Source organism: Pleurodeles waltl, chromosome 7, assembly GCF_031143425.1.
Source record: "Pleurodeles waltl isolate 20211129_DDA chromosome 7, aPleWal1.hap1.20221129, whole genome shotgun sequence".
Classification (NCBI taxonomy): Eukaryota; Metazoa; Chordata; class Amphibia; order Caudata; family Salamandridae; genus Pleurodeles; species Pleurodeles waltl.
In genome coordinates, this window is record NC_090446.1 from 540647901 (window position 1) to 540661259 (window position 13359).

The 13359-nt window shown below is 44.7% G+C and overlaps 1 protein-coding gene across 4 annotated transcripts in view; it reads right to left on the reverse strand.

Annotated features, from left to right (window-relative positions):
• The window catches only part of LOC138304315 (transmembrane protease serine 9-like), a 1357906-nt gene that overhangs the window by 1174661 nt on the left and 169886 nt on the right, over window positions 1-13359 (reverse strand). The gene's annotated exons all lie outside the window — the stretch shown is intronic.

Sequence of the window (13359 nt, forward strand, 5' to 3'; positions counted from 1 at the left end):
AATCAATTATTCATTTTAATACAAGTGAATGTTTTGGAATTTGATTTGCTGATCTAGTTCCCCTTTTCGGAGGAGTAAGAGTGATTGCACAATGTCATCAAGAAGTATTTCCATCCGCTTATGTATATTTGTAAATTGCTGCACAGCATTGCGTAGTGTGTGTAATAAATGTACTATTTCTTTTTTCACACGCAAAGAGAGACTGGACAATCATTTATTGAGTGTTATTTTTGTGTATCAGTGAATTGCGAATGGTAGCCCACACCACCTCCCTTGAGTAGGCCTTGAACTGCTCAACTACCCTGAGAAAATCAAACTCTACAATGGAGTTCTTGTTTCCCAGTGGAAGAAAAATGTGGATCCATTACTTGTGCAGGCCATAAAACTAATGACTCTTTTTCTTACAGTAAAATATCTATTTTCGTAAATGTAAAATTGTAAGAATAATGAAGTAACACTATCACAAAATACCCTAAATCACTCCGAGTAATTTACCTTCTCTTGCCACATAATTTAGTCAACACTGATGGTTTTCCACAGCAGCGTAATTGCACTGTCCCTAACACTGTGTCTGCCAAATAATTGTTTTCATCCCCTAATTACTCTGTGACAGGAGCTTGCGGTATCAAGCTCGTGGGGCGTCTCGGGTACCTCTTCTGCTTACACGTGCACAGTGATAATTGCCGTCCACAGTGACTTTACCACTGTCCTCAGGCACAAGAAGTAGCCCAAGGCATTGGCGTTATAGATGAAAGTTGCACAATTTGGCTTTGATTGCAAAGCATGCAGGCCCATGCGATATTTTTAATTAGGAAAAAGAAGAACCGATGCTTTTCTGCTTGTGAATGGACCTTGGTTGGGCCTTAGGACTATCTTGGGAGGGCCTGGTATACCTTGCAGAACCGGCCTGTCAGGACACAAATGGTCAGCTTTCCAGATTACTTGGAAGGGATTGTTTGTTTTCGGGAAGCCTCCACGGCCACATTTTTGCCTCCTCACTCCTATTTTTTCTGACTTGTTTTTGTTGGCTTTAGTACTCTGGACACTTTACCACTGCTAACCAGTGCTAAAGTGCATATGCTCTCTGTCTAAATTGTATTAATGATTGGCATATTTGATTTACTAGTAAATCCCTAGTAAAGTGCACTATGTCTATCCAGGACCTGTAAATCATGCTACCAATGGGCCTGCAGCACTGATTATGCCACCCACATGAGTAGCCCTGTCATGTCTCAAATCTGCAGTGTCTGTGTGTGCAGTCTTGTACTGTCTTGCACTGTCAACCTGACCTGGCAAGTGTACCCACTTGCCAGGCCCAAACCTTCTCTTTTTCTACATGTGAGTCATCCCAAAGGTAGGCTTAAGGCAGCCCCATGGGAAGGGTGCAGTGTATTTAAAAGGTAGGACATGTACTGATGTGTTTTATATGTCCTGATAGTGAACTACTGCCAAATTAGTTTATCACTGCATTTGCCCCATAGGTTAACATAGGGACTGCCTTTAAATATATTTTAAGTGCAATTTCCCATTGGGAGCAGATAGAGATGTGGAGTTTGGGGTCCCTGAACTCACTATCTAAAAATACATCTTTTGGTAAGGCTGGTTTTTAGATTGTCTGTTTGAAAATGCTACTTTAAAAAGTGGGCATTTTCTTGCTTAACCATTCTGTGCCTTTGCTTGGCTGTTGAATATATGTCTGGGCCAGACCGACAGTTGGGCTATGTGTGAATTGACTCTAGACAGTGACACAAAGGGAGATTAGGTGTTGCCTGCATTTCCTGGTGTGTCATCCTGGGCTGGAGTGAGAGGGAGGAGCTAATACCTGGGCCTGAAAGAGCTATGCCTGTTCTTACACAATGCAGCCTCCAACCCCCTAGAGTGTGCCTGGGGCAGGGCAAGGAAGAGGCAGGGGTTTGTGCACTACAAAGACTTTCCTTTGAAGTTTGCCTACTTCAAAGGCAGAAATGAGTATAAGTTTTGGACTGCTGTCCCCACAACTTTAGAACACTTCTGGTTCAAGAGGAACCTCTGCCAAGGAGAAGAGCTGAAGAGCTTGAGAAAGAGTACTGCCACTTTGCTGTGTGTGCTTTGCTGGGTTGGTCTGCCATTGCTGCTTCTGCCTTAAAGTGGACAGAGACTGGACTTTGCTGAGTGTCCTGCTTGTGAAGTTTTTCCAAGAGCTTGGATTGAACTTGCCTCCTGAAAAGAAGTCTCAGGGGCACCAAAGACTTCACCTACCGGCCTCTGGATTGACTTGCTGTGGACCCTGACTTGCCAGGTGGTGCCCATTCCAGTTCCTGGGCCCTTGGGAGCAAAAGCTGGCCTAAAACCAAGACGAACAAGGTACACCAACTCCGGTCGACTCTGGGACCAATGCCGCTTCTCGACTCCATGCCGCTGGCTGCACTTGAAGCAGTGTCCCTGCTGGTGTGACTTGATCGCAACTGACTCCACAGGCCCGACTCCGCCACAGCCCTACTGAAGTCCCATGACATCGTGATTCCGGAGTGTCGTGTCCCTGATGTTTGTGACATCCGACTCTGCCATGGCACTTGCAGCACTGTGGCGTGACCACGACCCCGAGAGGTCACCCAACACATCTTGACCCACTGGACACATCAACCACGCTGGATCATCAGGAACTGATGCCTCACTGCAGACGCTGCATCACCTCCGTTGCATGCTCAAGGAACCGATGCCTCAGCTCCGAAAGGAACCAACACCTCACCTCCTGCGTGCTACGTCTTTGACTCTGTGTCATTTCTAAGGTGATGTACCTGGGGTCCATGCGACTCCATGCCCAGCGCCGCACTCCCTCGTGAGTGGTACCGGTCTGTGGGGAACCACTCCGTCATCATGCTGTTTTAACACCATATTGGAGCTCTTATGTTTCTAAGGGCCAGATGTAGCAAGGGTTTTGCGAGTCGCAAATGGCGAAAATCGCAGTTTGCGAGTCGCAAAAGCCACTTTGCTATGTGGAAACACATTTTGCGAGTCGGAACCGACTCGCAAAATGCATTTCCGACTCGCAAATAGGAAGGGGTGTTCCCTTCCTATTTGCGACTCGCATTGCTATGAATTTTCATTTGCAACCGCGATTGCGGTCGCAAATGAAAGCGCAGTTACCATCCACTTTGTGTATGGAAAAAAAAAAAAGATTTTCAGAGCAGGCAGTGGTCCAAGGGACCACTACCTGCCCTGAAAAATACAGAAACGAAAGGTTTCGTTTTTTTTTCAAAGTGCAGCTCGTTTTCCTTTAAGGAAAACGGGCTACACTTTGAAAAAAAAAGACTGCTTAATTTAAAAGCAGTCACGGACATGGTGGTCTGCTGTCTGCAGCAGGCCACCATCCCAGTGAGTGCCCTGAATCGCTATGGGGTCGCAAATTGCGACCCACCTCATTAATATTAATGAGGTGGGTCTTTGCGACCCCATAGCGACTCGCAGAAGGTGTCTGAGACACCTTTCTGCATTCCAAATTGCGAGTTGCAATTTGCGAGTCGCTGGGACTCGCAAATTGCAACTCGCAATTTGGAGTTTTGCTACATCTGGCCCTTAGTGCTATATTGAAGTTTAACCTTTGAAAATTTGTATCTTTGCATGTGTATGTTGGATTTTTGTAATTTTGTTCTTGCTTTGCTCAGATAAATATTGGCTACATTTCTAAACTGGCGGTGAGTGCTTTTGCGGTGTTTTCACTGTGCTACTGTGTGTGTTTGTAGAAATGCTTTACACATTGCCTCTGAGATAAGCCTGACTGCTTGTGTCAAGTTACCAAGGGGGTGAGCAGAGGTTATCTTAATTGTGTGACTCCTTTACCCTGACTAGACTGAAGGTCCCTACTTGGACAGGGTGTAAACTGACTGCCAACTAGAGACCCCGTTTCCAACACAAAGACTGAAAGATGCACTGGTGGGGCAGTGAAATGCCCTCTGGTGTTTCTCTGGGTGTCATTAGCTGAGGGAGGTGGAGAGGCAGATGCAGGTCTGTCCACCCCTCCAGGGGGCAGAAATACAGGTGCAAGATGACAAGGTGTGGGATGCCTGGAACAGGGAATCAGATTTTCATTTTGGGGATGCTTGGGCGGAAGAGGTGAGAATGAGGAGGGGTATGAAAGGAGACCATGGACAATAGGTGAATGGAAAGTGGAGACAAGGTGAACTGAGGTACAAGTGGTAGAGCGAAAGTGAAAGGTGGGGGGTACAAAGGGGAGTGGTAGACTGGAGAAGTTAAAAGTTAATAGCTAAAGTTGTTCAATATGTTGAAGTTATTTACAATCCTATCCTAATAAATGGTATTTTACTCTGTACAGGATTGTGGCGCGATGGAGGGCCCCGTGGAGAGAAACAGGCACAACCTATCTTTCTACAGGGCTCATCATGATGACGGAGAGAATCGGCAATACAGGATAGGCGGGGTAGGGAAGGGTCCAGGTTAGTTTATTTGTAAGGGCATCAGGGATAGGGTTGGCTTCTTCCTGTGCTTCCTTCTTGGACTGGGGAAGCTTGGCCACCCACCCACTCTACATCATCTGGGGAAAAGGTGCACGAATGGGGGGGTTCTAGGTTGCCATTTTTAGGGCAGGTTGTCAATGGAGTGACAGTAGTTGGGGGTGAGAGTTAGATGCCGGCCTGTCCACCCCTCCGGTGAGGTAGAAGTACAGGTGAAGGTTGACAGGGTATTGGATGCCTGGAGCAGGGTAAACAGTTTTCATTGTGGGGATACCTGTGTGAAAGAGGTGAGAATGAGGCTGGGTATGGAAGGAGACCATGTACAATAGGTGAATGGAAGGTGAAGTCAAAATTAAGTGAGGTAAAAGTGGGGGAGTGAACGAGGGTCATACAAAGGAGAGTGGTAGACCGGAGAAGTTACAAGTTAATAGTTAAAGTTGTTCAATATGTTGAAGTTATTTGCAATCCTGTCCTATTAAATGGCCTTTTACACTATACTGGACTGTGGTTTATGACTGTGTCAAGATAACTGGTCACCCGTGAGAAATTGCATCTCTTCCCTCACTATCTCTCAGCTGGCTGCAGCTGCCTGTTGGGTAATAATACTATATTGTTAGGTTACAAGGATCAAGAGTATCGATCAACACTGCTTGATAATGTTCAAATCCTTGAGTCACAACCCGTGTTTGCTGTAATTGTTACCTGGAGACTCTAGAGTCTTGTCTTTATTTCGATAACAATTGTAGCCTTTTGCACTTTGTTGAGTCACTAGAATTACTCACAGCTCGTAAGTTTGTTTCACACTAGTCCCTTAAGTGTGTGCATTACACAAGTCTTGCCTTCCTTAACAAGGCATGTCTCTCTGAATGCTTTGGGTCTTTTTTCTCTAATTTCTAGTCCATAAACCTTTTCTATGCAGGCTTAGAATAACAGAAAGCAGACACTTGCTTAACGTTCTATTTTGTTTGCATGTGCACACTGGCAGACAAGCGTCTTCACTTTAACTCTTTCTTTCTCTCCTTTGGCGGGTCGTCCTATCCAGAATGCCGAGGAAGAGCTGCGGCAATGAAGAAGAGCGGTGAAATCCATCAAAGTTGGTCCTTTAAATGGAAAAAAATAAGTGCAAGTATCACCAAAATGAGCAATGGTCTGGGGTGGAGTATGAGATGGGCATAAGGGCGGTGCTAAGGGCGGGGCAATGTTTCTTTGATCTTTCCAAGCTTTGTATTCAAGAAATCTGCATGCATGGTAAGAAAGTGGGAAGAATGGGTCCAACAGGTGTGACACTGATAACCATTTACACAGCATTTCGTTATAAGTGTTGATCTCTAGCCAAAGTAATCCTCTTTATAACAACCATAAAATAATGAAAGATTGAGAAAAAACATTAACATTCCGAATATGTGTCTTGTCCTTTGCATGCAGCTCCTTGATGCATGGTCATAACTCACTAAGCTAAAAGACAAGGATTTTAACTTGTGACCTGAAGGTAATACAAGGATCTCTGCAACAAACTGTAACCAACTGAGCTATCTACAACAAAACAAATCTGTTGCATATTGTACTTTCCAACAAGCATATTGACACTCAAGGCTATTTTATGGTGAGTTGAACCTTTGATATAATAGATCTGAACTTTCCAGGAAGTGTGTTAACCTCTTGTTGCATAATATTTCCACTTCGGGCACCAGAAGGGCCTCTAGTGTAGAGAATGAGTACTCTGCCAGAATGGATCTTATTTGTTATCTAAACAGATACCAAGAGACAGTAGGATTCACTGCCAGCTTGGATGAGTGAATAGACTCTATTCCAGTAGCAGTGACCTGAAAAAAATGCTTATTCATCATAAAAAAGCCAACCTATGGTCAGTGTTATTTGTTTATATGGATGATGTGTGTACACCCAAAAATATATCGACAAGGGTTGGCTCCATGTTATGTGACATGTATGTTCAACCAGACTCTGTTTCTAGTCATCAAAGCTTTGCATGACGGAATTTTTAAAAACCCTTACTAATAATAGGAAAAGGATACTACAAGTCCCAGAAGGCAAAGACACTGCTAGTTAATAACAAGAACTGTCTGAAAGTGTCATACATTCTACAGAGTTTCCTGTCGAATTTGGTTTATGTCCGGATTTCTATACGAAACAAGAAGTTACGAGTTTTAAGCGTATCAAATCACTCCGTAAAAAGTTTTTACAAATGTGTTGACTTTTAGTTCTTTTTTTCTTTAAGGTTAATCATAAAATTGGTGGAGAGGTCAGAGATTTACATTCAAGTGAAATTGTTTAATTTAAATTGCTGATGAGCAAAGATGTTCAGCTATTTAAAGCAATGGTCACGTTAAAAACTGTAGTAGCCGGAAAAATTCACCCCACACCACTGTCCATTCGGTTTTACAGTCACTTCTGAAACACCACTGTGCAAGATCAAAGGGTAAACCAAACACCCTACCCCCACACCCCTGCTCTGACGACTTCCATAGTAGCACATGCAGAATGCTGTGTCCTGATGACAGGAGCTGCTGTTCTGGCGTCCTTTTGCCAGCTCAGCCCAGGCTCCCACAGTGGAAACAATGCAGAATGTGTGACAAGGTTCAGGATTATGAGAGGAGCACCACCTACCTCAAGGCCAGGCCCCAGGACCACCGGTACTCTCCTTGTCTAAGGGGAAGTTCCAGTACTTAAGGGGAGAAAATAAAAAATTGCAGTTGCAATGTGCTCCTCCAGTGCAGGTTTTTTCTTTATATTTTGAGACTTCTAATCCTGTTTATTCCAGTGTAAAACAAGACTACAAGTGCCAGAGTTCAAAGAAAAACAACCTGGCATGGAGTAGCACATTGCAGATGGAACTGGGAAGCCTGACAGCTGTGGAAGTGGCATATTGTCACACTCACTGCCTGAGCTGTATCCAAGCTCCCCCAACAACCTATGCCTACCTCATCTTTCTGTTCTTCTGACTGTTCCAGTGGGGTCTCTCAGGCAGGAACCAGGAACAATCAGTATGCACCATGCCTGTGTACTCAAAACCATGCCAGCATTCATTTTCTGAAAAGTTCACAGTGTTTCTTTCTCACTGTGGTTTTAATGGCGCAATTTAATATTACCTATCTGGGATAGCAGATAAGAAAAAATATTTTCAATACTTTAAAAAATACCACCAAATGTGTTGTGTTCTCTAAAATCTCACACTCCGGTCCCTTTGTTTTTACAGACACCATGGGGGGTTGCATGTCTGTTCACCTTGAGACACCTTATGCTATAGTTATCATTTAGAGCCCGGCCTCCCCAAAGCATGTATCCCTGACACACCTCAAACTGAGTTTTTTTGTTTTTTGGTAGGACGAATTGGAAATGTATAATTGTATCTGATATTTCAGGCATGGTGTGAACTCAGGTTACCATTTTCTGCATTTAGGTATGTATTTGGCCTATGCAAAAATAAAAACCAGTGCCCAGCCAGGGGCAAACAATACTTATTTTATGCAAATGGATTCAGATGGTAAGCTATGGTGCTTATTTGTGAAAACTAGAACATATTTTTCATCTTCAGACTTTGACTGAGTGCACATGAGAGAAAGGCAGAGAAGGCAGAAAGAAGGAGTAAGAGAAAGATAGGAAAATTGTAGGACAGGAAAAAAGAATGGATGAAAACCAACCTGTAGGACTGAGATAAAGCGACAGGAAGAGCAGGTTGGTGGCAGAAAGAGGCTTGAGGTACAATGAAGACCGGGAAGAGTTGGTATTCAGGAACCCCAGCGTTCAGCAGGCTCAGCTGCAGACTGATTAGAAAAACATTGGCCCTTGCGCTTATTATTATTAGTTTTTTAGAAATTGGGTATTGAATCACGAGGGTGTTTTTCTCACATCCAATGGCTTTGAGATGCAGAAGCAAATCTAGCTAGATCCAATATAACTACCTTAATGCATAATGTTTTTTTAACACAGACTTTATTGCATTTTTATCAATGGTAGGCAGTACAGGAGAATGCATTGCATCACTTTGTACATATGGCATGTGGGAAATGCCACCTTAATGCCACATTTGCGTAAAAAATAAAATGACACAAATGTGGCACAAGGTGACACTAGGGGTATCATAAATATGCCCCTATGTTTATAACAATGGTTTATAAGCCACCCTTAGCCCTACCTCAGCGAGATGGTTGTGCTGGTGTTCAATACCCTTCAATACAGCTTTCATGAAGGTCCCATGTCTCTTTAAAAGAGGATACGGTAGCTAGAGGTGTACTCCCTCCAGACCTGCAAGTCCAGGTTTTTCTTCAACCCCGCTATGTTCCATCAAAGGAGCCCGACTTTAGTCAAATCACTATTATAACTTTCTGTGGTTGCAGCATTAACAATCATAGGGGGTTGTGGGGAAGAGACATCAATGCTTCTGGGGGGGGGGGGGATTGCTTAAAGGCAAGTCAGATAGGTTGGCCTCTGTCGGAACCCTGCCCAGGTAATCCTGACAATTCCAAACAAATTGGATACTCCTCCTCCAATCATAATCACAATCTGTGTTGTGGGAAATTCTACCATTTGACTGAGGACGGGGTTGAGTATCAATAAGTGGAGGGATTCCAGCCATACCTTGGGAGGGAAGTAGTTTCTCTGTGAGGGTGCCCATCCTGGTCAGTCTATAAAAATACCCCCAATGGGACTATCATAATGGATTTAGGCAAAGTGTGGGCACTGGAACAGATATGAAAGATCTTCTCAACCAATGCAGGCTTACGGAAGTTGATCACCATACAGTCCCCTTCCTATTTCTTGCTTCCTCTTTCCACCCAGTTAATTTGTCTAATCATAATCATGTTTGGAAACAAAACATTGGTCATGCCAACCCTGTACCCCAGCCATTGTACTCATTTATTTTTTAACTCCCCACCACAACCAAAACATAAGGTGCTTGGATATCCCGTCCATGTATCCCGTCGCGTATATGATTTCCATTGGATATAATGGAATCGTAATATGGCAGATGGGATATCTGTCACGTTTGTGACAGAGTAATCCCCTCCACCAAACTCTAAATCAGGCACTTAGTAAGATAGACTGGGAGGGATTGGGTAGGAATTCACCCCAGACACCGTGGAGCCTTGATGGTATCCAACCGAACACCATTCTGCAGACCAAAATTAAGGGGGTTAGGATTGTTGCTCGTCTCCTCACAGTTGGCTCTGCTGTCCATTACCTCCAATTGAACAGTGGGTAAAACTAAAGACTTACAGGATTTACAAGCATGTGGCTGGGTTATCTGACCCTGAGGGCCTCAAGAAAAATCTGACTGAGCCACAGACCCCTATAATTGGGAGGAATCCAGTGAACATCAATCCTGGAAATTGCAGGCTCATTAGTACAGGGGAATGGTTTGAGAGGGAGCAGGCCAGTTGTTGCATGTCACTCACTAATAACCCCACATCCTGCATAGCCAGCCAGTAATTTAACCTGGACAAAGTGTTGTGTGCCTCAAAATAAAAAGCGCCCTCTTTTAGCATGGATTGTCTCCGTCTATAGAAATTCAGAAGCCTCTGTTCACAGATCATCACATTAAGTTGTAGGGACGCCAGGCAGCTCCCACCAGCTGGGGTCCTACATCTGTACAAGTGGTCTGTCGGTTATATTTAGAATCTGTGGCTCATATCAACAAGCAAGGGTTTGTAGAGAGAATCTTCCTCATAAAGTGTTGTTAAAACAGAAACAGAAGTCATCCAGATTAGGACAATAGCAATATACTATTGTAAGCCATGTCGTCTCAACTTACCCCATAGCATGACAGTAAAGGGTGTGCCCTGTTTACCAGGATAGCAATGCTACAGGCTTAGGATGAGTATGAAGAAGTAATATAGTGTGAGGGCTATTTTTTAGTGAAGGCAGACTCCGTTTGGGGATGAAGGTATGGTTCCTGCAACAGGGCAATGGCAAAACAATGTCTGTGTAGAAAGGAAAGTTCCTGATGCTTTTTATTGGGTTGCCGAGTCCTCTGACTTTCCGGGTCAGGCATTTCACTGTTATATCTATTTTAATGTTGTGTGTGAACACAGAAAGTAATCAAAGGTCTATTGACCTTTTGCCAGCTGTTCCTGGACCCTGTTCGTCAAAAGGCACTGCTGGGCTGCCAGGAGGGACATCCATACAGCGTACTTGCTTTGTGTGCTGGCCTGCCTGCCCCTTCACGCTCCCCTTCATGCCACCCAAAGAGGCCAAGGCAGGGGGAGTGCTGTTCTCTGCTCCTTGGCTTCTTTCAAAACCAGCGTCTAGTGAGTGCTTTGTCCTCCTCTTAGCGCGTGAGAAGCAGCTTCATTTTATTTACCTTAGTGGGTGGTGAGCGCTTCTTCCTTCATTACCTCCCTGCTTAGCACATGGTGAGCGCTTTATCCTCCTCCTAGTGCATGAGGACCATTTTCCCTTTTTTTACCTTGGTGCATGGGGAGCTGAGGCGCCTCCTGTAGGCGCTGAGAGGAGAGAGGCGTGTGTTTATCTCTGCTCCTTCGCCCGACCATCATGAACCCCGTTTAGTGGGGCCCCACACATCTGTGAGAGCATCGAGCAAAGCTTGTGAGAGAGATCAACATTGGGGGAAATGCCATTGGAGCCAGAACAGGTGCACAGGTAGATCGATTCGGGAGGGTCACGGGCACCACCTCCAGCCATCCGGCACTGTGGGGGTTATTCCAACTTTGGAGGAGGTGTTAATCCGTCCCAAAAGTGACGGAAAAGTGACGGATTTACCACCAGCCGTATTACGAGTCCATTATATCCTATGGAACTCGTAATACGGCTGGTGGTATATCCGTCACTTTTGGGACAGATTAACACCTCCTCCAAAGTTGGAATAACCCCCTGTGTGTCTTGTGAGCCGGCCGGAGCGAAAATAGCCAGGCGGTGTTGCTTACAACAGCTGCACTGCACATGTGCGGTAAACGTGTACTATCGACCGGGCACATGGGGAGACTGGGGAAGGTCTTCTTGCCCATACCTTTGGGGTATGCTTGTCCCCGGCGAAGCATCCCTGTGGGCATTCAGCCATACTTATACTTACCTTACAAAGTGCCGGAACCCCACATCAAAGAACGACCACACCTAACCTAATAAGAGCGCGGATGCCCTACAACCAGTGCTTAATTTGTGCTTGTTGTTTCCGGTGCTCAGAACCGGCACTTAATTCTGAGGGCCGGCGCTTGGCCTTCTGTCTCAAGCGTTTACTGCGAGCAAAAGACATGTGGGAAAGACGGAGGAAGAGAAAAACGAAAAAGGGTCAGAAACGGGAAAAGCAAAAAGTTGACAGAGTGAGCTGAAGGGGTAGGGAATGGCTACAAATGGACGGAATAGGCCCGATGTGGCTTCAGAATTACGCTATCTCAGTATTCCGTGTTCGCACTTTTAATTGCAGCAGCCGCGTGTTTAAGAGGAGGGCTTTGAGCACCGGCACCTTTTTATTTACAAATTAAGCACTGCCTACAACCCAAGTTTTACTATGCTCTAAGCAGCACACTCCACTTAAGGTTCACTCACATGATCTTTTCTGCCATTGGGCTGGCCTTGGGATATCAGGATATCGTCAGACATATCCTGGGAGACAATATTGTATTAGGCAACTATAAAAGGACATCCAGGCATCCACGCAACTAGGAATACTAAACCCTGCTATCAGGGGTGAAGATGTTCCTGCAGCCTAAAATTATAGCCTAGTTACCATATAAGATGTAAAAGGAGGAGAGGTGCATCTTGTACTATAACTGTATGATGATACATGCGATCTATGCCATTACAGTTGTAGCAGTCATATGAGGATGCATATGCTTATTCCTAAACTGCCTACATTTTTATGCCCTGATAACATGTTGTATAATGTTTTGCCATTCAAATAATCAGGATGCTGAGTTCCATTGCAGTAATGGTTTCATATGCACAATATCTATGATTCATGTCATTTTGGTCTAAGATATTTATCTACAAGAAATAATAATTGTATACATAATCCTGTGTGGAGTCTCTTTTGTGGTGTATCAGTGGCGTGAGTGTGTTGCGGAAACACTTTACAGATGACCTCTGGGGATAAGCCCGATTGCTCTTCACCAAGCTACCAGGGGGTGAGCACAGGTTATCTCTGGTGTGTAACTTACTTGCCCTGACTAGAGTGGTGGGCTCTGCCTGGTTTAGGTGCATGCCCTACCCAACAGAAACCCTATTTGTAACAGAGTCAATTACGGAGGTAAAGGTGGCATTTTATTTGCCTATGGACATCAGGTTTTCCTGCATCTCTCTCAGCAATTAGCTCACTTCATCAGCTTTATCTCCTGAGTGAGATTCCTTTGCCACATTCTGTCCTTTGTCACCATTCTGTACCATGCCTGGGTTCAAATAAAAGCTTTGATTAGCGGTTATCTGGTTTTCCCACTGTGTAGTTTCAGAGTGGTGTGGCCTAAGGGGATGCCATCAAATAGGGCACTCAGGTCACCACAGCAGTCCCACAGAGGGCCCAAACAGTAGCAGGTATAATGGGTGGGCAGAACTGGCAGTCGCCTGTTGTTGCTATGAGGCAAAGGGGTCAGTCAGTGGGTACCAGCAGAATGGTCATTAGGCCACATATGCCATCTTCACAGCTTCGCTGTGGTGCTCACCTCTCCTGTCTGCGCTGTCCAGGCATATATTTAATTGATGATTTTCAGATAGTGCCGGATTATTCTTTTGACTCTAGGAGCTTCACACAAATGAAGCAATATTGCTCACTGGCTTTCTAAAACCCCAGGCACTTGTACCTTATTACCTTTCTTAAAAGCAGTGTTCCTTGGTTATTGCCCTCTTCTCTGAACTTTATTGTCCTTTTCCCAGCACATAGAATCTGTTCTACCTATATTTATGAGTAGAGCAGTTTTCTAAACTTCTTTAAAATGTAATG